This window comes from Triturus cristatus, chromosome 6 (genome assembly GCF_964204655.1).
Source record: "Triturus cristatus chromosome 6, aTriCri1.1, whole genome shotgun sequence".
Lineage (NCBI taxonomy): Eukaryota > Metazoa > Chordata > Amphibia > Caudata > Salamandridae > Triturus > Triturus cristatus.
Genome location: NC_140589.1, coordinates 24,209,189 through 24,235,960, shown reverse-complemented (window position 1 = coordinate 24,235,960; position 26,772 = coordinate 24,209,189).

Sequence of the window (26,772 nt, the reverse complement as noted above, 5' to 3'; positions counted from 1 at the left end):
CAAAGAGGTAGGATTGTTTTTAGTAAAGGCCTTTTCAGGACTTTCAGACAGTTGTGGTTTAACTGTGTAATTCTATTACATTTTGTATCTGATTAAGTAATTCTACGTCTGACATTGCTTCAATGTCTGGATAAGGTGTGTAGCCGGCTAAAATTGGCCAAGTTGCCCCTGGTCTACCTAGTGGACCGAGCCTGGTAATATGATTGCAATGTTTTAGGGCACCTTTAAACCAGAGATCATGCTCCTGGTATGTGAGTGGAATTTCAATATCCGCGAAAGGAATATATTCCTCAGGTGGTTCATCTTCTTTGTAGAAGTGAAAGGTTTTAGTTACTGGAACTGATTCTGGGAATACTATCCATGAATAGAATACCTCTCTCTGGTGAGATTCATGTGCCTCTATCACAAAAACTGCTCTACCACCTCTTGGTGTTAGGCCATGCTTTATAAGTTTTAGAGTGATGGCTCTCCTTAAATTTGGAGCGATTATTTTCGCATTTTCATCGGTTTCATTAAAACCTGTATAATCAAAAGCTGCTGCGACATCGTCGGGTACAGCTCCACCAGTTCCGGTGTTATTATCCTCGTTTAGGGACATTTGTTTAATGAAAGTTGCAGAGCAAGTTTCAAGGGAACAAAGATAAGGTGCACAATATTTTGGAACACTGTATCCTTCAACGTTGAACAAACCAAACAGCTAATACATAGGATTTTTGTCCTACTCAGGTATGGCGGATATTATCCCTACCCACTCCAGACGTCTTATGGATTATTAAGAGTAGGGGTCTCTGAGAAAAGCACGACTGAGTTACTTCAGTATCTAGTGTTAAATTAGTGCCTTACCAAACCGTTGGGCGCCATGTAGTGTAGTTTCTATATCCCTGATAGGCTTTGCGCATTGGACTAATATACACTATAGTTTTGACATAGGACTGAGGTCTGTATGTCTCTATCGAGTACATTGAACTTAATTACTTGTGTGTGCCATCTAACTCAGAGGTCACTAGAAACTTCTCGAATAAACAAGAAGGGATTAGTTTCTGACAACCGCATAAACATGACAACTTTGTTTCCCTTAGAATCGGATCAATCTCAGAATCGTGGAAACAATAGATAACAGTTTCACTCAGTCAATCGTGCATGCTTCGTTTCTAAAGAGTTTCATAGAAATAGATAGACGGGCGTTTCAATAAAAAGGGTTTATTGAACAGTCTTATTTCTCGTGCAAGAGATATGAACTGCTACAATCGTAAGACAGGATGCGAAGTATAATATGTACAGCGTTAGAAACACAGGCTAAAATGTTAATACTCATCTGATGCTTCTAGCCAGTTCTACCCCAGTGTACCTAAGCTAAGTGTAGTACGAGGTAAGAAGTAGGTGCTGTTTGTCTATAGTCTAGTTTAGCTATAGTTGCTAAAAGTCCCTCTATAATAATCCACATTTGTAAAGCACGAACAATCACCCGTAAGGGTCTCTAGGCGCTGGGGGCCGCCGGGAAGATTAAGCAAGCTATTGCCCAGAGTCACAAGGTGCTGGGCTATTCTGCCGCCAGTGCCGGGGATCGAGCCGTGATAACCGTGATCCCCAGATTCCGGAGTCAGTCGCCTTGGCCACGGCGCCACACCTCTAGGTTCTAGTCCACTCCATACCTTAGAATGAGTGAGGTTGGAATCTCTTTCTGAGTATCGATCTCTAACACCCCGCAAGGGGAGTCAGAAACACTAGAGCTGGATTCTCTGCGAGGAGGATGACAGCGTCTGGTCAGTGAGTCAGGCGGGGACTTGACTTCCTTCCGAACTTGCCGTGGCGAGCCGCGTCGTGCAAGTAGGCAGCCGAACCGTTGTTTGCCATGGTAAGTGAAGGTATATTTATACCTTGAAGGTGTTTAGGAATGCCAGTATTGACGTAAAAGTCGGGCAGAAGAACGTCATGAATGAACCTCTAAGGAATAGATGTTCATGCATAATAAATGAGTTCTTGAAAATCAATATCCAAGCAAGGGGAAGTCCTAAAGGCTTAAGAGTCTGGTTTTCCAAGAACTCGTTGTGATGTAGATGAACGGATGTAGGTGGCCATGCCTGTATTTGGTTAGCATGGATAATGCCTAAATAAGGGTAGGATTTCTATGCCTAAATATGGGCAATGCGAATTGTGCCTATATAAGGACATAAATCGGGAAACCTATATATGGTATATAAATCGACATACAACAAGAGGGCACAGCATCCACCCAGATTTTGGAGTGGGGAAAAAGGGTCAGCACCGCCCAGATTTTGGAATGGGGAAAGAGGCCACAGCTTTCCCCAGATTATGGAGTGGGGGACAGAGGCGACAGCACCCTGCCCCCTCCCCCCCCCCCCAGATTTTAGAGTGGGGGAAAGAACAGACAGCATTCCACCAAATTTTGGAGTGGGGGAAGAAGGGGACAGCACCCCCCAGATTTAGGAGTGGGGGAGAAGGGGACAGAACTCCCCAGATTTTGGGCTAGTGGGAAGAGGAGACTGCATCCCCCCCAGATATTAGGAGTGGGGAAGAAAGGGACAGAACCTCCCAGATTTTGGAGTTGGGGAAAGAGGGCATATCATCCTCACAGATTTTGGAGTGGGAGAAAAGGACAGAACCCCCCACATTTTGGATTGGGGGAAGAAGGGAACAGTGCCCCCGGATTTAGGAGTGGGGGAGAAGGGGACAGCACGACCCAGATTTTGTGGTTCCGGGAAGAGGCAACAGCATCCCTTCATATTTTGGAGAAGGGGAAAGAGGGGACAGCACCACCCAGACTTTGGAGTGGGGAAAGAGGGGACAGCACCCCCCAGATTGTGGCATGGGGAAAAGAGGGCATAGCATCCCTCCAGATTTTGGAGTGGGGAAAAGGGACAGCACCACCCAGATTTCGGAGTGGCGAAAGAGGGTACAGCACCCCCCAGATTGTGGTGTGGGGAAAAGGGGTTAGAACCTCCAGATTTTGGAATAGGGAAAGAGGGCACTGCATTCCCCCAGATTTAGGAGTGGGGGAGAAGGGGACAGCAGAAAAAGGGACAGCACCCCCCAGATTTTGGAGTGGGGAAAAGAGGGTACAGCATCCCCCAGATTTTGGAGTGGGGAAAAAGGGACAGCACCCCCAGGATTTTGGAGTAGGAGAAGAAGGGGACATCACCCCCAGATTTTGGGGTGGGTAAAAGGGATAGTACCCCTCAGATTTTGGATTGGGGGAAAGGGATAGCACCCCCCAGATTTTGGAGTGGAGGAAATAGGGGATAGCACCCCACAGATTTTGGAATGCAAATTGAAGATGAAACAGCTGCAGCCAGAACATGTCTCTCTGGAACCAAGCTGAGGCACTGTAACCTGTGGAGTAAGCTCTGAGGGGCTCTGTCGCCCCTTCAATTTGTTAATTATAGAATTCCTCTTGTTGAGATGCTGGGACTTTGACGAGCCAGGAGAGCCAGCAAGGTGAGGGGAAGGCAGGAGATGCTATGTTATGTTACTGCTACTGCAGGATGTTAGGCAATGCTCAACATCCCGGCCACCGAAATTCAGTAATTAATAAAAACCAAGCAGTCTGGGGCCCCACCGTTTGCTGCTTTGGTTACATCAAATTAATTTCATATTTCCCTATGCTAATTCGCCATGAATCCTTTATGGGTTCCGGAGTAGCGTGCTACTCGCCGAAAAAGCACTTCAACGCCTCGTCAGGGGTAGTAAGGGCGATATAAATGCAATTACAAAACAATAAAATACAATCTCTTGAAGGAGCTGCTTGTGAAGTGGTCTGGTTTCAGACAGGCGTGTCCTCTCACCCTGTTGAATCTTCAGTGTCTGTACAAACATCCTAGACACAAAATCCCACCCATAAATCATAGGACTACGCAGATGTATACATGTAGGTATGACGTCAATTTGATTTAAACCAGGTGTGATAACTGTTTTTTTTAAACTCTATATGCTAACACTAATTCATACTAATAGTACTTACAATTCAGGCGGGAGACTCGAGTTTGAAGCAAAACATTGCTTTATTTTGGCTGCCTCCCGCCTGCAGTTGTCTCTGCTTCAATAGAAGTCAGTGGGAATACTTTTTTTAATGTATTTTATTTATAAAATTTTGTATAGCGCGAACAAGCCCCAGGAGGGTATCAGAGCGCTTCACAGTTGAGGTAGGTAGGATACCAAAGTGACACAAGCACAATCGTTACAAATAGGTTCAAGACGAGAGCATTTAAAAACAAGACCGGACGGATCCAATCACAGAGAAGAGCAGGCAATGTGCACAGAACCAGTAAGATCATAGCTGGCCACCACTATTAATCACCGGATTACACAAATGTAAAAGACAACGATCAGGTAATGGGAGAGAAACATTCCATAAATAGCATACAACGTTGTGCAGTGGCCTGTTCACACTGTTAAACCCAGAAGAATAGCTGTGTAATGGACAGTCACAGCACCGGAGACGAGAGCAGTATTGAAGCAGCTTTAGGATAGGAACTTCAGCATTAGGATTGTTTTTCACGTCTTTTTTTTAAGGAAGCGGTGGATTGGATTCAGCGGACTTCCGGTGGCAGGGAATTCCAAATCTTTGTGGCCATGCCCGAGAATGCTCTGTTACTCGTTCTCCTTTTGTGGAAGATTTGAGGTTTCAGGAGCAGTGAGTTTGCACTTCGAGACGAACATTCTCCTGATTATGTTTTCTATGTCTCTCCTTACCTCTTCCACAATCTTGGCATGTAATCTCATTGAATAACATTAATCATATAAGTGAACACACAACACTGACCCTGGGTGTTCAACGGAACGGTGTGTGTGCTTGTGTGAGAGCACAACTTAATACAGGACCTCTGCTCTACAAGGCACTCGCTGACAGGTGGGCACACACGTGCCCAACAAATATTCCTGCTTCACTTTGATAACCATGAATACCATAGGAATAGACAACATATTTTGGGTAACTTCTGACAACGTGGTCATGGCATGGGGTATTCAAGAATGTCTCATGCTTACAAATAAAAAATACTTTTATTAAATAACATGCACTATATTTATTTGCGAGCACTGAGAAATGTTGAAAAATGTATTTTTATTTTAAAGTCCTTATATGTTTCCGAGACAGTTGTTGCCTGGAGCACATCTTTTGCTGACTCGGCTCGTGATGGGGCTCTCAGAGCCAAGCCGGGGCGCTGCCTCTGCTCCCCCTCCCCGGCGGCTCACGCGCACCCACTTCCGCCCTCGCGGCTCCGATCGATTTCAAGGCCGCCCTTGATGAGAGCCACGTGCCCGCCCTGGGAGAACACCCCGTGCCTGGTGCTGGGCAGCTGATCTGCACGCCGGAAGTGACGCACAGAGGCAGAGTCACATGGCAGCGTGAATGGTGCTGAGCATCTGATGTGCTCGCCGGAAGTGACGCACAGAGGCAGAGTCACATGGCAGCGCACGGAGGACCTGAGGCCTGAGGAGGAGGGATGGTGCACCGGGGTCAGCCTTCTGTCGTGACAGTCGTGACATGCACGTGCCCGATCACGGGAACAGCCTACCCCCTTACCCTGCATTGATGCCTTAGTGATTTCTATCCTTTTCTCAGCATAGATCCAAAGAAGGACGAATACAGGACAGAGGAAAGTGGACATTAGGTGTGACCCTGACTCCATGACTTACTCACTTAGGCTCCCCTTAGAAGGGGCCCATTCATTCCGAGGGCCCCAGGAACAGGAGTTACCGGCCCCAATGACACTCTAAATGATGTGGAACACCGCAGAAATATTGTAAGATCTGGAGACAGAACACCCACGCTTGCAGGATACTCCCCAAGAACTTGTAATCACTGTGCTTTTTTTTTGCATATTTATATAGCACGAACTCGACCCGAAGGTATTAGAGCGCTTTACATGAGCACCGTATTTACATTACACATTCAGGCACGGGGAGATTAAGTGATGCCCAGAATCCCAGGATGTGGACGCGACCTCGAGGCTCGAACCCTGGTTTCCTGCACCAAAGTCGGCAGTTTAGCCGACGATCCTTTGCTCATTACTGAAATTACCAAGAGCTCCAGTAATGGTAACTCCAGCGGTGTGGAAGTAACAGGATTACTGTGGGCCACTTGTAATGAGGGCCTTAGCCTGTGCTCTGCTCTTCCCAGGTGTGGGCTACACCCAGAGGCACAACTAGAGCCACATTTAGAAGGGGTGAAACAACAGCGAGGCCTCATTAACATGCAACTGGTCTTTTAAAGACCTGTGAAGTGCTCGGGTGCGGCTGTGTGTGAGCCCGGGAAGCTGTCTCATCCCGGGCTGCCACACACGACGGGGGGGGGGGGTGCTGAAGCCCTTTGAGTCCAATGGGTGTTGCGCGCCTGGCTACACCCCTCACCACCACCAGTGGCCCCACCTGCAGAAGAGCAGGCACACTCCCTGACCGTGTGTAAGGTGCAACACTTCTTACATGAACAACCACACACTCTGTGGTGCACCCACAGGCAAGAGTTACAGGCACAGAGCTGGCTGCCTCCTTTATTTACAAATATGTATATTACACATTGATCACACTTTCTCGTCCCCAGTCCTTATGTTTGAGGGAAGTCCCTCACTCCTCATTAGATCTCTCCAGCTGCTTCACACATAGCCATTTTTGAATTGTAACAATGAAAGCACATCCCTGTCCAGGCTAGTACTAAGTACTAACCCCACCAACAAACATCCACCTTATGTACTGTCCACGTGGACGTCGATGCAGGCTAAAATTAGCACAATCAGTGGCAGTGGGCAGCAGTGGGGCTGCTCCTGAGGGAAAGCAGGTGAGTTTAGTTCTCTGCTGTAGTGAGTACACACTGAGAGCACTGCCACTGAATTGCTGTTCTTGGTGTTCTCAAATTTGATAAGCTTCTCAATGACCTTGGTTATTGGATCCTTGTAACGTCTTAATTAGCACGAACATGCTGACGTGGAGCCTTGTTTGCGATGGATTGTTCTACCTACAGATTCCTCACCTGCAGAACAACTCCAGGCATAAGATTGGATTTGGAAAACCCCAAAGCACCACGCTTGTTGCTGGAAGAGGGCGCTGACTTTGGACGACACTGGAAGTGATGTACAGTGCGGTCCCCAAATTCATATAGCGCCCACCCCGGTGCAATGACATCAGTTCCTTTTTTTTCACGCCATCTATGTGGAGCCATAGCTAAGCTTTCTGAGAAGTTTCCTCCCAATAAGCAAATAATGTATCTCCCCCAAAGAAATCAGGGTTTAAACCCTGGGACAAACTCGGATCGCCTGAATCTTTAACCTTATGGAGATATTCGTGGTGATGATGGAGATCAAGGACTGGACTTCAAAGGCCGGTCGTCTGCGAGTGATTTGGTCACTTCCCCAGAGTGGACTATGGATTTCCTCACCGATCCACCAAAGACATGAAGTGATGTCAGTCCATAAGAGGTAATGCAAACGGCTGCTGAGGTGTTAGATCTACAACTGCCAACAGCGGACGTCAAAACTAATGTTCTCACAGAGATCCTCATGCTGTCAGTACCAACTGCAGAATCTCTGCTCCTCTTTATCGAGACCATCCTGGACCCAGTCATGGCGGCATAGGAGAAATTATCTTCTGCCTTATCGGTAAATGGACTAGTGGCATGTCACAGTCGCCCTGCTCTGGATGAGCTGCCTTTTCTCTCAACCCCCCCTTCGCCTGAAATTCTAGTTGCACAAACCTCCTGCTCGTCTGGTCACTCAGGGGGAACCATTCCAAAAGTACCTTCTGACAAAGAATCAAAGCACCTGGTGGCCAGGGTGTAGAAGACTTTCTGCCTCCTGCATGCTATACCCGTACCTTGTGGGATGGTGGTGCATCATGTACCGGAAGACATGATGGGTCATTTTCAAGAGTTTAACCAAGACAGCCAGAATGTCTCCCGTCACATTATCAAATCTGGTCTGGACATAGCACATTATGTGGCCTGGGATTTGGGCACTTCCATCACCATCCAGAGGCATTCCTGTCTCCGACTCTTTAACTTTTCTCCTGGCCTCCAAGCCAATCTGATGGATCTATGGATTCAATGGTGCACCGTTGTTTTGTGAAAAAGTTAATTTAGCCTTAAAGCAGTTTAAAACTAGTAAAGCGACAACCCTCGTCATAGGACTACAGCTACCACCACCTTCGGAAGATTATCGCTAATTTCAGCATTTACTTGGTTTCTCGAGGGGATTCTTGTTTTACCAGTGACAGTATACCAGCCTCAGAATCAGCAACAGCCACACTTGCTGATTAGACAATACTGTGGCAGAACCAGAGGAAAGGGCCTCTGATCCGTCAAATAGCCTTCCTCTCCCTCCTCTTCCCCTCCCCGTGCCACTAGGAAAGCAGACCTAGTTTTCTCCCTCAATATCACTGGGAGCCTGTGGGAGGACACATGTCCTGCATTCTCCCAGCCTGGAAAGCCAACACTGGACCAGTAGATCTTCCAAATTGTAGAATGGGATTAAACCTTTCCCTTCCTTCATGTTCCGCCCCCTATCTTCCATCTACCCCCCACCCCCTTTCAGGCCACCTGATCATATTACAGCAAGAGATGGCAGCACTATTACGAAAAGGAGCAATGGAGTTAGTGTCGGACTAGGAAAATGGTCAAGGATGTTATGCATGTTACTTCCTAGTACCCAAAAAGGATGGTGGTCTGTGCCCAATCCTGGACGTTGGGAAATTTACCTTCTTTCTCAAAAACGTCAAGATGCTGACCCTAGCTCAAGTGTTGCTGGTGTTGGAGCTTCGAGACTGGATGGTGTCACTCGACCTTCAGGATGCATACTTCCACATCTCTATCCTGCAGTCGTATCAGACGTACTTGCGATTTTTGGTGGGTTCTATGCACTACCAATTTTCAGTATTCTTTGACATCAGTTTCTTGAGTCTTCACGAGGGTGATGGCAGTGGTGGCAGCCCCTCTCAGAAGGTCAGGCATTTCCATCGTCCTGTACCTGGACAACTGGCTAATCTAAGCCATATCACCTGAGGTGGTTTTGCTTCATCTGCATTCAACAGCATCCCTGTCAGCAAACCCAAATCTCATCTATGGCCCTCCCAACGCCTCCAGCCCATAGGGTCAGTACTTCATACCACCATTCTCCATGACTTCCCTTCACCTCAGAGTATTACTGACATCTAGGAAATAATCCCATCTTTCCAGCAAGGCATGTGAATCCCAGTCCTGAAGGACCTAAGATTCCTAGGTCTGCTGACTTCCTGCATTCTCCTAGTCATGCACACATGCTGGCACACGAGGGCCCTACAGTGGTTCCTTTACAGACAGTGACTACCGAATCGGGAGACCTGTTGGATTCCATCGTGATCTCCCACAGTGTTATAGCAAAAATGGTTTAGGGGGAGGAACAAGGCAAACCTGAGCTGCAGGATGGCCTTACTCCTCCGACCATGACAGATGCTTCCACCTTAGGGTGAGGAGCCCATCTGGGGGATCTGGAGCTAAGAGGTATCTGTTCTCTGGAAGAACAGGTTCTTCACATTAATCTGTTGTATTGGTGATTCGGCTGGAGCTCAAGACCTTTCACCCTTCATCCAAGATTGTAAGTCAGATATAGAGGGACAGTACAACAGCGATTTTGTATGTCAACAAGCAAGGAAGAGTAGGGTCAGACATCCCTTGCCTGGAAGCATTGGGACTATGGTCTTGGTCTCACCGTCAGGGGATCTGGCTCATAGCTAATCAACTATCAGGGTCTCTCAATGCCAGAGCCCACAGCCTGAGTCAACGATATCTTACCGACCACAAGTAACGGAGGTAGTCCGGGACATCCATGCTTAGTAGAGCACTTCGTAAGTGGACTTGTTCACCTCCTGAGAAAACCCTCAATTTCAGCAGTTCTGATCCTTCCAGTATCCGATGAGGGAAGCCTTTTTTAAATTTATTTTTATTGAAAACAGGTATGACAATTGACAAGAATATTCAACACCACATAAATTATCAGTGATATTAGTGTTACATTCAGAGAGGGTACTGTATAGGAGAAAAAACACAGTAATACGATTCTCACAGTTCTGTCATGTTCGAACATTAGTTAGCAGTTTCATCCTTTGTCAACGGGGGTTCACTTATCCCTCCCCTGTAGGTGTTCCATCGTCCCCAGACCAGTGACCATTTTTTAGGGCACCCCCTAGCTTCATGGTTTTTTCAGTGACCATGCACCAGCCCATATCCTTGCTCCATTCTCCAGTGCTTGGCGGCGCTTGGGCCTTCCACGATCTGGCAATATTTGGCTTCGCTATCATCAGCCCTATTGTTACCCATAAGCGCTCTTTAGCAGTTAGGTCAGTCGGCCCCCAGACATTTAGTATGGCCAGTTTTATGTTACCGTCTATCCTTTGCCCGAGCACCTCCTCCATAAGTCTGACGACCCCCGCCCAATATCCCTGGATAACCGTGCACTCCCAGAGTGTAAGAATGAAAGTTCCCACATTGCCTAGAGCAACCCCCATCGGAGCTATAACCCATTCAGACCAACACTGAGCACGATAGGTAGGACCTATGTAGGAGTTTGAGCTGCACGATGAGGGGAGCCTTGGGGAATGCATTTCAGTTGAGGTGGAACTTTTAGCTTCATTATACTTTTCCCCCATACCCTTTGTTCCTCGTGTTCGCACTCTGCCAAGGCCGAGCCCGAGTCATTCGCAATGCCCCAGTTTGGCCAAGGAGAGTGTGGTATGCAGACCATCTGCACTTCTCCACAGGTCCTCTGCTGAGTCTTACTTGCAGGCTGGACCTTCTCTCCCACTCGGGGGATATGGGCTCCACCCCAATTTACACAGCTTCCACCCACATGTTTGGAGATTGAGCAGGGACAACCAAATTCCTTTGAGCTGCTACCGGAGGTTATGGACGTCATCTTGCCAGCGCTGCTTGCCTCCACCAAATCCATTTACCATGGCAAATGTAACAACTTTGTTGCATGGTATGCCGACAATGACGTGGACCCCTTGCAGGCCAAGCTGTCATAGATTGTGCAATGCTCCCTTGCCTAGAAGGGTTGTGCAACAGGCACTGTCAAAGGGTATTTGGCTGCGTTGTCATCATTCCCCTGCCTGCAACATCAGCCATCCCTTTTTAAATCCCCCCATTGTTGTGCGTTTTCAAAAGGGGTTTACTCATATGTACCCTCCAACTCCTTTGGTTGTGCCGTAGTGGGACCTTAATCTGGTTTTGACTTTTGTTATTGGCACTCTGTTTGAGCCCCACCATAGTTGTCCCTTAAGGATGTTAGCTTCTAAAACTGTATTTTTGTCTGCTGTCACTTCAGCCTGGTGGGTGAGTGAGTTAAAAGGACTTAGTTCCTGTCCACCTTTTACCTCTTTTAATCCTGACAAATTGGTGTTGAGAATGTCCTGCCCAATGTGGTGACCCCTTTCCACCTGGGTGAGTTTATCACTCTTCGAAAGTTTTACCCCGCACAACCCCATCCAACTAATCAGGAGCATTGGTTGCATAGCTTGGATCCTTGGTGGGTGGTCAACTACTGCCTGGACCACGCCAATGAGATATGAATGGATAACCAGCTCTTTGTAGGGTACTGTGGTGCCAAAAAAGGTAACACTGTGCCAAAAAGAACCCTTTTGAGATGGACCGTTCTCTGCATCAAGATGTGCCACGCTTTTGCCAAGAAGGACCTTCCAGAAGGGATCAGAGTCCATTCCATCAAGGCCTAATCCAACACTTCTGCCCTTGCCAAAAGTGTTCCTGTGGCAGAAATGTGCAAGGTAGCATCCCAGGCATCGCAACATATGTTTGCCAAACATCACTGTCTGAATTCCAAGGTGCGTAGTGATGGTCATTTTGCCAGATCTGTTTTGCAGGATTTCCCTGTTTAACCATCCGTCAACCCTCCTTCAGAAGAAAATGTTACTTACCTGCAGTAGCAATCTTTCAGTTGGATACTCTATCTAACTGCAGATTCCTCACCACTCCGTCGGCCTCCCCATTTGATTGATGCGTTATAGGGAAAGTTAATAATATTCCAATTTAGGTTTTGGTCCTGTACTACTCTGTCAATGTTAGTCCATCCGTTTACCTCAAAGTCTTGAAAAATATGGGTGGAAACAGACGTTGCACCCGCGTTGACGCTATATGGCTTTGGGGACGTCACTAGATGCCACCTTCAGCAGCATCCAAAGTCAGTACCCCCCTACCGGCGACGTGAGAGCTTTGACATTTTCTGGATCCAGTCTGGCACCTGGGGTTGTCCAACAGGTGAGGAATCTGCAGGTAGATTGAGTACCCACCCAAAAATGTGTTACTGCAGGTAAGGACTTTTGTTATCTTATTGTACTGACAACAGGAGAAGCAGGTAGTAAAACCTAATAAATAGGGTTACTTCTGTTTATTTTTTTTTCAGAAAGAGTACCAGCAATATGGAGTCTGCTAAAAAGGCTGATAAGCAAGAGGGTGTTGAAGAGCCGCTTGGGCATCAAGAGAAGAAGAGAATACCCCTAGCTCCAGGGGAGTTACAGGTAATGACTAATGAAAGTGTAGATCAAGCTTTCGAGAAACAAGTTGCAGATAACCGTGCAGTGGATCAAGAATTGGAAGATGATGAGCCAAAAGGAAGATATGTGCAGGTGTTGGAACTGGTTCTTTCTGGTTAGCTGAGGCGGTGTCCAAGCCAGGCAGAACCTACCACTCTTGTTCAAGTGATTACACTCACTGTATAATCCGCGCTCACCCTTAGGTAACTTGGCAGTGAGGAGTCAGGCTTATCACAGAGGCAATGTATAACAAGCATTGGCATAGCCAATAGGTCTCGCCTTTGGGACCTTATAAGTGTTTAGCCAAAGGCGAAAACTAGTGGCAGTGCCAATGCTTGTTCTCTCTAGTATGTGTCTACTTTCATTCCTGCAGATCTGTTTCTTTAATGCTCCTGCCTCCCATTTTCACATTCTATTTCACAATTGGGCTGTACATGCCCTCTGAATTTAATTGTTTTGGGATATTTATGACGTACAATCATAAGCTCACCTCTTTAGTCGTTGTTTTCTTTTCATGGTTGAGGACTGTAAATGCTTGGAAAGTGTTCACAAGTAACTTTTTTATTAACTTTTGATACGTTTGAGCTACAAACAATTTATTAGTTTAAATGGCCAGATCATGCAGCAGATCTTGCATTATGAGGCAAATATGGCAGAGCCAGAATTATATAGAAGACATTTGCAAACTAGGATATTTTGCCATTCATGTTTGAACTGCTGTTGCGGAAAACAGGAGAAGTGCTGTTAACAGAAACTCCATGGATCTGAGAAAAATGGCTTGTGCTTCCACATTTTGTCGTATTTAGGACATTCTGTGATTAGAAGCATTTTCCACTTTGTGAATGTATTTTAATGTCAATAACTTATTATAACCTTAAATAACCATGTTGATTAAACTGGGCAGTGAAATGCCAAACAAATCCTAAAAATTGGGATGTTTGCGCATTCTGGCCACACCTCTGGCTCTGCCCACTGATCCAATCCTCGGGTTATTCCCGCCCTCTGGTTCTCCGCCCACCGTTCCCCTACTTTTTTTCCCCCACTTCAACCACTGAGTAGCAATAATAATATCCGAAATCTAGCATGGCTCCTGTTAATCTGTTTTATTGGATTGTTGACCCATTGTCGCTGACAGCGTGCTTAATTCATTCACTTGGTCGCCCTTTGGTATCTGAATACCACATAAATGCCTCTATAAAAGTACCGTTTGTATATTCGTCATTTTTATCAGTTCACTAATCCTTGTTTGCCATCCTTCTATGTTAATATCCGTGCCCATGGTGTTTGGTAGTGGCTTTCTGTTCGACTTGTGTCCAGAGTATTCTGGAAGTATAATGGTGCTTTTGTTTATATTTCTGCCAGCCAGGGATTTCATGTACTGTGGACTGGATGCTAGAATATGCTGTTTTCTGGTAGAGATCTCCCCATGTGGTTTGTTTTTAACTGCCCATTTTGTAAGCTCTATTCGTAGGAAGAGATGCATCACCAACTAATTAATACCAAATACAAGTAACCAAGAGATGGGTACTACAGGGAATGGTGCCTCAAAGGTTAAAGAGCATCTTTGCACAAGGGCCAATGACATTGCACTACAATTTGACCACCAGCTTTCTTCCTTTCTCCCGCAGTGGGAAGTAGAAACTCTGATGCGGTATATAACCCAATGATACCACATAATAAACTCAATGTCCAGTCACAGCGAGAAGGCGCTGCTCGGCCCAAGCCGCTCTGCATTTGGGATCAGGCGGGAGGTAGCTAAGTGAATTGTAAGGTTCCCTCGACAAATTGTGAACAGATGACTTCCATTTTACCGTGCACTACTGCTTCAGTAGCACCTCACCTCAGTGTCCGTGCACACCAGGAACTATCGTTGATCTACAAGAACACCAGTTGATCAACGGGTATAAATGTTACTTTTATCGACGCTTTCCGACCGAATAAGAGGCCCTCGCCACTCTGCTTCATTTCACCTGCGCTTTAGTTAACTATATAAGGATAAGATAGGAGGCCACCTACCTCGCAAGCTAACAATTCTACTCAAACAACAAAGCATTGAATTCGAGAGCGTTACACATCTGCAGCCACTCACAATGCCGCACCTCGAACATTATTAGATGTAATCAATACACTGAGCATCCGCAAGTTGGCAGCCGTGGCCCTTTTTTCTTTACCTGTATATTTATTTTAGTGTTCCGCCAATCAAGGTTATGTAAGACCCGCTCTGTTCTAGTTATGGAATTTAGTTTTCCGTGGAAATAAAACCTTATAATTTGGTTACTAGTTTAATTAAAATGCTGTATTTTGCTGAGTGGTTAAAGCGAGCTTCCTTTTATGTTCACAATGGAATGGAATGGAATGTAAAAACATTTATAGAGCGCATGGCTACCCGGAAGCATCCCAGCGCTAGTACCGACAGTCGGGGGAGGAAGCCAGAACTACGGAAAGAGATACGTTTTTATTTGTTTCCGGAAGGACATGTTATCAGAGGTGGTACGCAAATGGAGAGGCAGGCCATTCCAGAGTTTGGAAGCATTGTAGGAAAAAAGTCTACCGCCACTTCTGGCTTTCTTGATCCTGGGGACCTCAATCAGATGCAAATCATCTGATCTGAGTCTACGCTTGGCTTTATATGGATGGATCATGTTAGAGATAGATGGAGGACCAAATCCCTGCATAGTTTTATGCACTAAACATAGGGATTTGAATTTGATTTGTTCCTGAACCGGAAGCCAATGAAGGGCTCGAAGAGCCGGTTCTGCTGACATTCTATTGGGGACTCTTAATAAGAGTCTTGCTGCACTATTTTGTACCGATTGTAGTTTCTTGATTGCTGAGAGGGGAGAGCCCAAGTACAGGGCATTCCCATAATCCAGCCTAGAAAGAATTAATGACTGAATCATTACTTTCTTAGCCAAAGAAGGGAGAAGGGGTAGAACCTTTCGGGCCATTTTGAGTAGGCCATAGCAGAGGGCACCTGTTTTCCTAGCTTGTGTTTTTAGGCTTAGGTCCTGATCTAGCCATACCCCTAACTCTTGATTTCTGATTTTGGAGTGGGGGCTGGACCCATGCAACGTGGCCATAGCTTGGTGGGAGAGTAGTGAAGGGGGTTACCCAAAACCATAATCTCGGTTTTTTCACCGTTGAGCCTAAATTGTGAATCATCCATCCAGCTTGAGATGTCTTTCAGGCAGGAATGGATGATGTGGAATTCTTGATTAGTTTGGGTTAGTCCGACCACTAGCTGGGTATCGTCAGCATAAGTAATAATGCGGATGCCACAGGGTTCTATCTTAGCTGCTAAGGGAGACATATATACGTTAAACAACGTCGGGCTAAGAGAGGAGCCTTGAGGCACCCCGTTCGGCAGATGTATGGATCTGGAAACCACATTATCATTGAAAACTTGAAAGGTTCTATCCTCTAAAAAGGAAGATAAACAATGGAGTGCTGTGCCCCTGATACCAATGTTCCCTAGCCGCCGGATCAGAGTAAGGTGGTTCAGCGTATCAAAGGCGGCGCTCAGGTCGAGGAGAATAATGGCAGCTGACCCTCCAGAATCCAAGATCTTTTTGCTTTCTTCCATCACTGCCAGGAGCGCCGTCTCAGTACCTTGGCGTGGGCGGAAACCAGTCTGGGAGGGATGGAGGAGACCATGTTCCTCAAGAAAACCTGAAAGAGCTCCATTAACGAGTTTTTCAGTGATCTTACTAATGGCTGGGAGAAGAGATATGGGGCGATAGTTGCCTGAATCAGTCGGATCCAGGTTAGGTTTCTTTAGCAGAGCTCTTAACCTTGCCTCTTTCCACCTAGGTGGAACTACTCCAGTGGTAAGTGAGGTGTTAATCAGACTTATTATGTGTGGGGCTATAATGGGAGTAACTAGCTTCAGTATGTTCATAGGTGCTGGATCGGCTGGGGAACCGCTTTTTAGCGTGGTCCATAGGGTGTTAAAAGTTTCCTGAGTTATCAGAGGAAAGTCTTTCAGAGTGAGATCTGTTTGAGGGTCCAAGTGGGTGAGAGGGGGGAAGTCTTCCTCTATCTTAGTAGGAAGAGATTTTACAATGAGCTGGACTTTATTGCTGAAGTATTCGGCGAGTTTATTACATTGTTCTCCTGAAATATCGGGGGTGCTCTGGGCGGAGGGGCTTTAAGGAAACTCTTTATAATCCTAAAAGTTTCTTTCGAGGAATTGGGTGCTGCTAGAATTTTGTTTTCGTAGTATAAGGCTTGGGCTTTCCTTAGTTCTTTTTTATAGGCACAAATAGATAATCTGTATTCCTGTTTTTTTAGTGGTAGGAAGTCTTTCCTCCATTGTCTTTCTTTAACTTTACATTGCTGTTTAAGGACACATAGTTCAGGTGTGAACCAAGGTGTGTCTCGTGTCCCTGCTGGCTTCTTTATCCTTTTTTTAGGAAGGACCGTATTAAGTGAGTCCTCTATCCAACAGATAAAATCCTCAATGTTAAGGATGTTAAGCAAAGTCTCGAAAGGTGAATACTTTGTGTGCGTATTTAGATTTCATTGAAATGCATCCATACTGTTTGTAGAAGGGGCTTCTACATCTCAGTAAGCATTAAACACAGAGCCAGACACAGTGTAAACAAGCGCGCGCGCATCGCGCTAAAAGTTTAAAAAAAAAAAAGTGACAAGGAGAGGAGGAGGCAGCAGGGGGAGGGGAGAGAGGAGGGGGCCAGCGCCTGCTTCCCTTGCGGGAGCGAGCAGGAACCATCTGTTAATTACAGATGGTTTCAAAGCTCGCTCCCGCAAGGGAATTACCAAACGTGCACGCGTTGCCTTTGACAGCAATGCAATGCGTGTACGTTTTTGGCTCAAAAAGTTAATCAATTACTAAAGGTCTCCTCCTAAGCAGCGCATGCGTGCTGCATAGGCGAGACCTAAAAAATTGGCACAGCACTCTCACACAATAAATACACTGAGCTTCACAAAAGAGACATCACACGTGGTGTATGTAAATAAAGTTTGTATTCAATACATGTCCCCACCAGCTCCCCTGCTGCCAGTGCCTCTCGCTGCAAGTCAACCTCACCAGCCAGCCTTGCTGCCCAAGTACTGTACCCATACTTAGCCCGGTGGTTCCTGGGCCCCCGGGCAGGCCACCAGTGCCACTGGCTGCTCCTCCCACCCACATTTCCCTCACAGTTTTTCCTGTTACCCTCTGTTCCAGCACCTCTCCCCCTCCCAGGACCTACTCAATGGATGCCGCAGTGCATCCGCACTGTTCGCATGCCAAAGGCAAGCCCATCTGCGCCCATCTACACCCAGGACCAGGAACCCTGGTCCTCCAGACTCCCACAGGTACTCCACCATGGATCTCCGTGACATGGACCCCAGAAACAGCAACAACTGCTGCCTTGCATCTCCGCGCTCCACAGTGGGACCGTTCACCTGCCTCCGATGCCGGTTTGCCTCCATCCCTGGACCGGCCGCCCTCACAGAAGCTAGTGCTATGCCCTTCCAACTGGCCATCACTTCCCCGGAACCACTCCCCAGATTGCGCTGCAAACATGTCACTGAAGTTTGGGACACCATCTCCACCCTCGCCCCTGACGTGACCTTCATCACAGAGACATGGCTCACCCCTGCATCGGCCACAGACATCACCACCGCACACCCAACGGCTGCAAGATAAAACACCGGGACTGCACTATCAGACATCGAGGTGGCATCACCATCGTACACAAGGAATCGATCATCTGCACCACCGCCGAAGACGAAACCACAACAATCATGGAACACCTGAATTGATGACAAAACCACCATCAAAGACAGCCTCGCATACAGACCCCCAGGACCATGAACTGGCATCAGCGATGCGTCCACAACTTTCATCACCTCAACTTCCACCTGGATGACCCCACAGATACCAATTCCACTGACCTCTTGGAACAAATGGAGAACATCCGCCTCACGCAGCTGGTCTCAGACCCCATGCACAGAGCAGGACACAAGCTGACCCCTGTCTTCACGTCCAACAGAGTCAGATACAGCCACACCAGGGAACTCACCTGGGCTGGCCATTCCATTGTTCACTTCACCATCGCTGGACCACCCGGCAACACCTCCAACCGCCACAGTGTCCCCTTTCACAGCTGGACCAGTCACACAGCACCAGTTTACTGATGCCTTACGTCTCCACCAACCTGAATCAGGCAGTAGAGAACTTCAATGTCTGGATCTCTAGGACTGCCGACCGAGTTGCCCCACCGAACCAGTCAAAACGCACAAATCCATAAAACGAGTCAGCTGGTACATCCCAGAACTCAGCGGCGCTGAAACACGGATGCAAACAACTAGAAAGGAGATGCCCAGCCAGCTGAAACGACACTGAGCGAGCCACTTTAAAGTCTGTCCTCAACAACTACCACCACCAACTTAAAGTCACAAAAATGGAAGCCCTGACAAACCGCATCGAGGCCTGCGCCAACCAGACCAGAGAACCCTTCACCATCATCAGAGAGTTCACCTACCCATTAGCCACCAAAAACTCGATTCCCTCCTCACAGGAACTCTGCAACGCTCTTGCAGACCACTTCCACAACAAGATAACCACGATACACAGAAACGTCAATTCCCAACCTACTGACCTCCTCAGCCTCTCCTGTCCCACGACAACCGCCATCGACAACCCACTCAACACATGGGAACAACTCAGCACACCGAACACTACTGCCTTAATAAACTCCATCTACTCAGGAGTGCCCTCCGACCCATGCCCCCATCGAATCTTCAACCTTGAAAGTGACGAGATCAGCCACCATCCTCAATGCATCCATCACCACAGCCATCTCTGCACTTAAGGCAAGATGAAATAGGGGGATGCAGCTGTCCACGCAGTCCACGGGAAGTGGTACACAAAGTCTGGTGCACGTTGATCCGAGTCGTACCTGACAATCCGGTCACAATGAATCACGAGTCGGGTTCGCCGTATCTCCCTTTAAATAAGGCACAACATCTGGTGCATGATGACACGAGCCCCACTAGACAATCTGGTCACAATAAATCAAAACTTGGGTTTGTCATACCTCCTTGGAAATAAGACACAATGTCTGGTGCACAATACGAGTCTCACAAGACAATCCAGTCCCAATCAACCCACGGTTGGGTTCACCTACCTCCCAAAGTGTGGTGTGAAAGGATACGAGTCACACAAGACAATCCAGTCCCACACACACAGTTGCAAGGTCAGTAGTTTTACACAAGGTAGAATGTGGCACTACTCCCTCCCAGGGATCGCAACCTGTGAATCAGACACTGTATGCAATGTACATGCAGTCTGCATGTCACACAAGAGAGATGCGGCATGGACGAAGAAGCAGGCCACGCGGAGTCCTGCAACTGGTGAATCAACTCACCACCAACGAGATGCTTATGTGTGCTGAGGCCCCACCATGTAGGTGCCACACTCCTTAGATGCGGCCACGGTTTTGGGGCTCCACACAAGGCAATCCGGTCTCCAGGCACAATACTTAGTTCCACATTCACACCATGCTGCAGTCAGGATCCAGCACACAGAGTAGGTGCATGGGAGGGCACAGCTCGCCAGTTGAAACACGTAGATGGTGTAGGTCCCTCACCGGAGGTCTTTGATGTCCCTGAGACCTCCATAGTGTATAAGAGGTAAGCCAACAAACCCTTGGAGAGCGCTCTTCAGAGCGCCACACAAGAGCAGGCAGGCAGCCCAGACCAGCCACTATTCAGGTAGGGTGCACAGTCCTTTCCTATGGCAGTAATACTCCTTCATATCATTGCAGATTTTAAATCATAAAAATTAGTGCGCAGGTGTGTGGCAGCCTTCATAGCACATTGGTAAATGATTTAGCAAGGCCAACCTGAGCATAAGTGCAAATGCCTACACACAAGCCTGCAATAGCAGGCTAGAGACATGTTTAGAAATCTCTTATTTTGGGTGACACAAGCAGTACCTGCCCTAAGTATGTTGTATACATCTTTATAGGTTACTCACGGTTACAGCACCTAAGCCATTCAGGTAAGCACCACTTCCTAGACTGTTTAGGAAGGGAGCGCGCACTTTCGCACTGCATCATAGTGAGAAAGTGGCCAGAGTCCTAAGGCCACAAAAAGAGAATCAGCAAAAATCAAGAGGAAAAAAGCTAAAAGTTTTAGGGAAATCCCCTGTGAAGGGCCATGTCCAACAGCAGGGAACAGATTTTGAAATCTTGTTGGCACATATCAGAAGAAATTTGAATTTTCCTGCTTCATATCTGGGCGAGTCTCGAAGACTTTTCTTGTCAGATTCACATCTCAATAACAAGACACCATTTGAGTACATGTGGCTGTGCAAAGTATACTGTATAAGGAGTGAAAAGGTATTGAGAAACAGTCCTTTTTTAGATTTTTTGGCAAAAAAAGTACAGACTTGAAAAATTTGAGAATGAAGTGCCAGCAATTACAATGGTTGATTGGTGCTGACTGGTGCATCTTTGCAGTCACCTTTGGCAGTTGAGACTTCTTGCCCATCTGATATGTTAGACAAAAAAATTGACACAGCTTCAAAAGTGGCCTATATTGCCTCATATTTTGGTGTACGGGCAGGCGCTTATCCACATGCACAGTACAATCAATGTTGAAATATTTTCAGAATGTATTTGAGATCACGCTAAAGGGGGAGGACCCAATGCCACTGTTGGCTCAAGTGAAATTACAAGTTCAATTTTTATCAGATGGAACGCCTTACCTCAAGCGCTTAGGCTTAATGATAATTTACTCAGCTTCAGAAAACAACTCAAAAGCTTTCTGTTTGCTTCAGATCAGTGTACGGAGCCTGGTTGACCATTAGCACTGGGAAGTCTGTCCTGGGTAGCTATGTGCTCAAAAAACCCTTTGGAAATGGAGTTGGACTTGATGAGTATCTGGTGCAGCAGTGGCTTCCAGAGCAGCTATTGCCAGGCGTGTGCATGTTTGGTTGAGATCTAAACAAAAGCATTTTTGGGTCATCTCTTGTTTGGTCCTCAGTTTGAGAACTTGATAACACGGGGGCATATCATCAAGGACCGGCGATAATCATCGCTAAGCGCACTTAGCACTAGGATAATTATCGCCGACTAACGTGGAATTTTATCGCTGAGATAGCGTGCTATTAGCAACGCTTATCTCAAAAGCGATAAAATTCCAAGCGGTAACTGCCAAATGTGAGATTATCGCTGGAAATCCAGCGATAATCTCACAAAGTTTGGCGATAGCTGATAGGGCAGGGCAGACTTAGCCATGATAACCACCTTTCATTGAATATAATGGCTAAGTCAAACTAAAAGCAGGCGTAAGGAAAGTAGCGCTAACCAAGGTTAGCGCTACTTTTCTTATCGCTATGCTTGTTAGCGTGCCCATTGATAATTGGAGAAATGTCGGTTAGCGACATTTCTCCAGTTATTTTGGGACAGAACGCCCACTTTGCATCTCATTGGAGATGCAAAGGTGGGCGTTACGGGAAAGGGAGCTAATGCAAGGATTCACGCGATAGCGTGACCTTGCTGATAAGGCAATAAAATTATCGCCGCTTTTCGTCCGAAATCAGACGCAAAAGCGGCGATAATTTTATATCGCCTCCTTGATGATATGCCCCACAGTCCGTTGAGGATAAAGAGACATGAATGCCCTCACTTTTACTTTGGATCTGGGTTTTTGGTATAGAGAATATGCATTTTGAACCGTCCTGGGTGAGGAGGCCCTTTCGTGAGTGTGTGTACAGGAGCTGGAAGGTTAGCTACGCAATAGCTGTGCAAGCTAGAACTTAGGGCACGGGAATTGGAATGTATTGTTATGAAGAAGGGGGTTGGAAGATGCAACTGAGAGGGAGAAGCTGGAGATGGAGTTATGGAAAATAAACATTTGGATTTACCAAGACTTTTGTGTGGTGGGTCTTTACATAACTGCTGATTCTACCATTGCAGCTGATTGGAGTAACGTGTGAATGAATGGCTACGTTTTAACAAGTCCTGCGTGCGCCGAGTGGGTACAAAGTACAAAGGGAAAGAAAGATGTGTCGGGCTATCACAGCCCTGACCTTGTGATCCAACCTCAACTGTGACAAAGCGTCACACATCAATAAGACAACAAAAATTGCGACTAAAAAACTCAAAATGAATGTGGAGTAATGAGGCTACCGCCTCGGTATCCAAAACCTCACTACTGTCAGAAGGCATCTGACAGACGAAAACAAGACACACAGATGTGTCGACTGCTGGCTGCTTGATGGATGTTACGTTTGATGAGGCGCAGTACTTAGGAGATTTTCAGATTAGCCCGAGCTTCACCGCATGCCTTACAGTCCAGCATCGGCAGTGAAGGACAGCTGCGCATGACAAGTGACCTGCCAGCCTTGTTAAACAAGCATTGGCAAAGCCAATAGGTCGCGCCTTTGGGATTTATTTATTTTGCCCATTATTTACTTTCTCTCATGGGGAGGGAGGGGGCAGCATTATATGTACCTGATAGTCATTCTAGCATGCTTCTAAGCACCTTAGATATGCTAGTGTAAACTAATAGAAGTGTGGGTGACAGCTAGATGATGGATAAAAGAGATTTGACCGGGATCATGTGTTTTTATGTAACGGGAAAGCCATTAAAAGAACCATGACAACCTTGTGTAACCGCTCACAACTTGCACTAAGCACCTTAAAGCTGCAGCGCTGGGCGCTTTATGAAATACAAAACTTTATGATGGCCTGGGTCTATATGACAAAGGCAGTAGGCAGCTCTGTTATATTGCAAACTCGCCACGAAACGACAACACCAAATAAAATACACACATAAACATTTTACAACATAAAAAACAACTTCATCGATCATTCCAGAAACAACGGACGAAATGTCACCGTTTATGCCAGTGTCGTGCCTCGGGGGGCGGGGCGGGGGGGGTATGGTGTCGGGAGAGATGCATTAATGTGGCCAGCTTAACAATAACTCTCCGGTTGTCTCAATGAAAGTAGAAGTGGTTGTTTCTGGAATGCTCGATTTACGCAGCGCATTCTGGAACTTGTAGTGTTACTCTACAGTACACACAGTTACCTACAAATCACATGCGGTAAAGCACAGCTAGGGAAAGGGCGACTCAGGACTTTAACTGGGATGGAAACGGTGAAAAGTCCCTAAATGGGGCGTGGCCTATATAATTAAGCATATGGCTTCAACATGTTAAAGAAAAATGCTTCACATAGCGTGCTACCATCCACATGACTGCAACTGACATTCATGACCATTGCTTTGTGTGCTCTGCAGAGAGGCCAAGAACTGGAAGAGCAAGTATCCTGAACACGTTTGATCTACTGACAGGCCCATTGAGAAACTCGCATTGGGAAATTGACAGCACTTTGAACACTGAAGTTAGGGTGTACATCAGACAAATCACATCTACCTTATTCTGCAAAAGATGCATCGTCTGCCAATAGAGGAAAGGATTCCATTTAAATCCAGATATCTCTTTTAACATTCAATAGCAGACAGATATTTTATATTTCTGTGGTTACACGGTGTCTCATGATGTAATCATATCAATATTAGAAATGAGTGACGTGTATGAAGGCCTTCCGTTCTGTTTTTGTGTGCTGCCTACCCACTGTGTAACATTGCTTCTATTCACGTAATAGATCTCATGCCATCTTTACAATATTGTGGTCTGGTATGATAAAACTGGTTGGCTTCATATGAGTCATGTGGACTAGATACCACTAGTGGCTGTATAAGAAAAATGTGTTGCTTTTAAGAACCCTTCTAACTATATACTTAGCGTTCTTCATTGCGCTTGCTGAGGCCGCTAAAATTAGATAACAATAAACATGTTATTCAGTGTCGCGGTGAAAGTGGCCTTTACAAATACACTTGTTAAGTTACACCAGCCAGGTAGAGGTGCCCTGTCCACCACCTAGTATGCATCATTCAAGGCCACGAGAGCCGATAGCATCAGGAGAGCTACGTCCGCGCTGCGCGCTACAGCATGATAAGCAAAAGCTTAGCACGTAAAATTACATTTTTAACCAGAATGAAAATTCTGATTTATATGCATAACCCTGATTGCCTATACGATGATTTATTATTTGTACCTTGTATTTAAAAGTCGTTTGCCGGTAAAATAATTATATATTCCATAAGTCAACTCCAATCTTGGTTTGCTGGGGATACTGTGTAGGGAAACGTTGGGGGATCCAAGCAAGCCACCCAGCGTTCCCCCAGGTCTCCCGAGTAAAATGATACCTCACTTGTGTGCGTGGGGCAAAGGCCTGTGACTGGGAAATGCCCAAAACATAGGGATTTAGGGTATAGCACCGGCAATTCCAAGTACTACATTTTTTTTTTAAATGCGTTTTTAGCCAATTCTGCGTTGGTTACCCACACAAGTGAGGTATCATTTTACTCGGGTCACTAAGGAGAATACTGTGGGGTAGGACATTTGTGCCTGCACAGTGATTCCACACACAAATATTTGGAAAATGTGTTTTTTTCAGCTACATTTGAGGTTTGCAGGGAATTCTGGGTAGGGAAACACTGGGGGATCCACCCAAGCCATACCTCATTGGACTCCCCAGGGTGTCTAGTTTTCAGAAATGTGTGGGTTTGGTATGTTTCCCTAGATGGCGGCGAGCCCAGGGCCAAAGAACCAGGTGCCCCCCCTCCAAAACCAGGTAGTTTTGTTACAGGTAATTTTGAAGTCTCCACAGTATTATTTGGGCCATTTCCTGTTGCAGCCACTATGCCTACCCACATAAGTGAGGTACCATTTTTATTGGGAGACCTGGGGGAACGCTGGGTGGTAGGAAATTTGTGTCAGCCCGGTGATCCTACAACTTCCCCACACAGGAATGGGAGAAAAAATTGATTTTTTCAGCTACATTTGAGGTTTGCAGGCGATTCTGGGTGGGGAAATGTTGGGGGACCCATGCAAGGCATACCTTGCTGGACTCCCCGGGTGTCTAGTTTTCAGAAATGTGTGGGTTTGGTAGGTTTCGCCTCAATAGGTTTTGGGCCCTTGCCTGTCGCGGGCACTAGGCCTACCCACACAAGTGAGGTACCATTTTTCTCTGAAGACTTTGGGGAATGTGGGGTGGGTGGAATTTTGTGGCTCCACACACATTCCAGAACTTTTCAAAACAGAAATGTAAGGAAAATTTGTTTTTTGTACAAATTGTGAGGTTTGCAAGAGATTCTGGGTAACAGACCCTGGTGGGAGGCAGTCAAGTCACCCCATCCTGGATTCCCCTGGGTTTTTAGTTTCCAAAAATGTATAGGTTTGCTAGGTTTCCCTGGGCGCCGGCAGAGCTAGGTTTCAAAATCTACAGCTAGGCACTTTGCCAAAAAAGGTTCAGTTTTCACTGTGAAAATAAAGTGTGTCCATATTGCGTTTTGAGCCGTTTCCTGTCATGCGCACTAGGCCTACCCACAAAAATGAGGTACCATTTTTATCGGAAGACTTAGGGTAACACAGAATTGTAAAGCAACTGTTATTACCTTTTGACTTTGATGCATTTCTGCCTTCCAAATAAAAGACAATTGTGAGAAATTGGCCTGATATATGCTGTCCACTAGTTATAGTGGGCACCGTGTATCAGTCCAAACAACCCCTTATGGTGATAGGTTAAAGACAACCTCTATTGAAAGCTATCCTAGTGGTAGCTATGGAGAGCAGCCTTCAGGCTAAGTCTTGAAGGAATGTAAAGCAGCTTGTTTTACCAGGCTATAATCTCTTGAATGATAATATGAAAGGACAACCACACCAGGTATATATTTAAAATATATGTATTTAAGATAAAACACATCCCTCTGGTCTCTTTATGAGACCGGAGTTCGAAGTACTTAATTTACAAGTTAGCAATCAACAGTAATAGCACAAATACACGTTTGGGCCCTAGGGGCGTACCAAACCATATACCAATAAAGTGGTATAAGAACCACGACACAAGGCCCAGAGCCTATAGAATCGTCGGGACCCCAAGGAACCACCAAAGGTAGTGACACAGGGGACCCACGGGGGCCGTGTGCAGTGTGTAAACACAACCGCGGGTTCCCGTTAGCTGCTATGGGCAATGTCGCGGATGGAAATTTAAATATTAGGGACACTTAGCATCGAGTCAGGGCCAAACCCTTTTGGACTTAAGACGTTCTAGGACTAGCACCCACGGGAGCACCGGAGTACTCGTGTTACCTCACCCAGGGAAGCCGGGTACATAGGTGTCTTTTGGTGTCAGGTCGCGTTGTCGATTACAATGGAAGCTG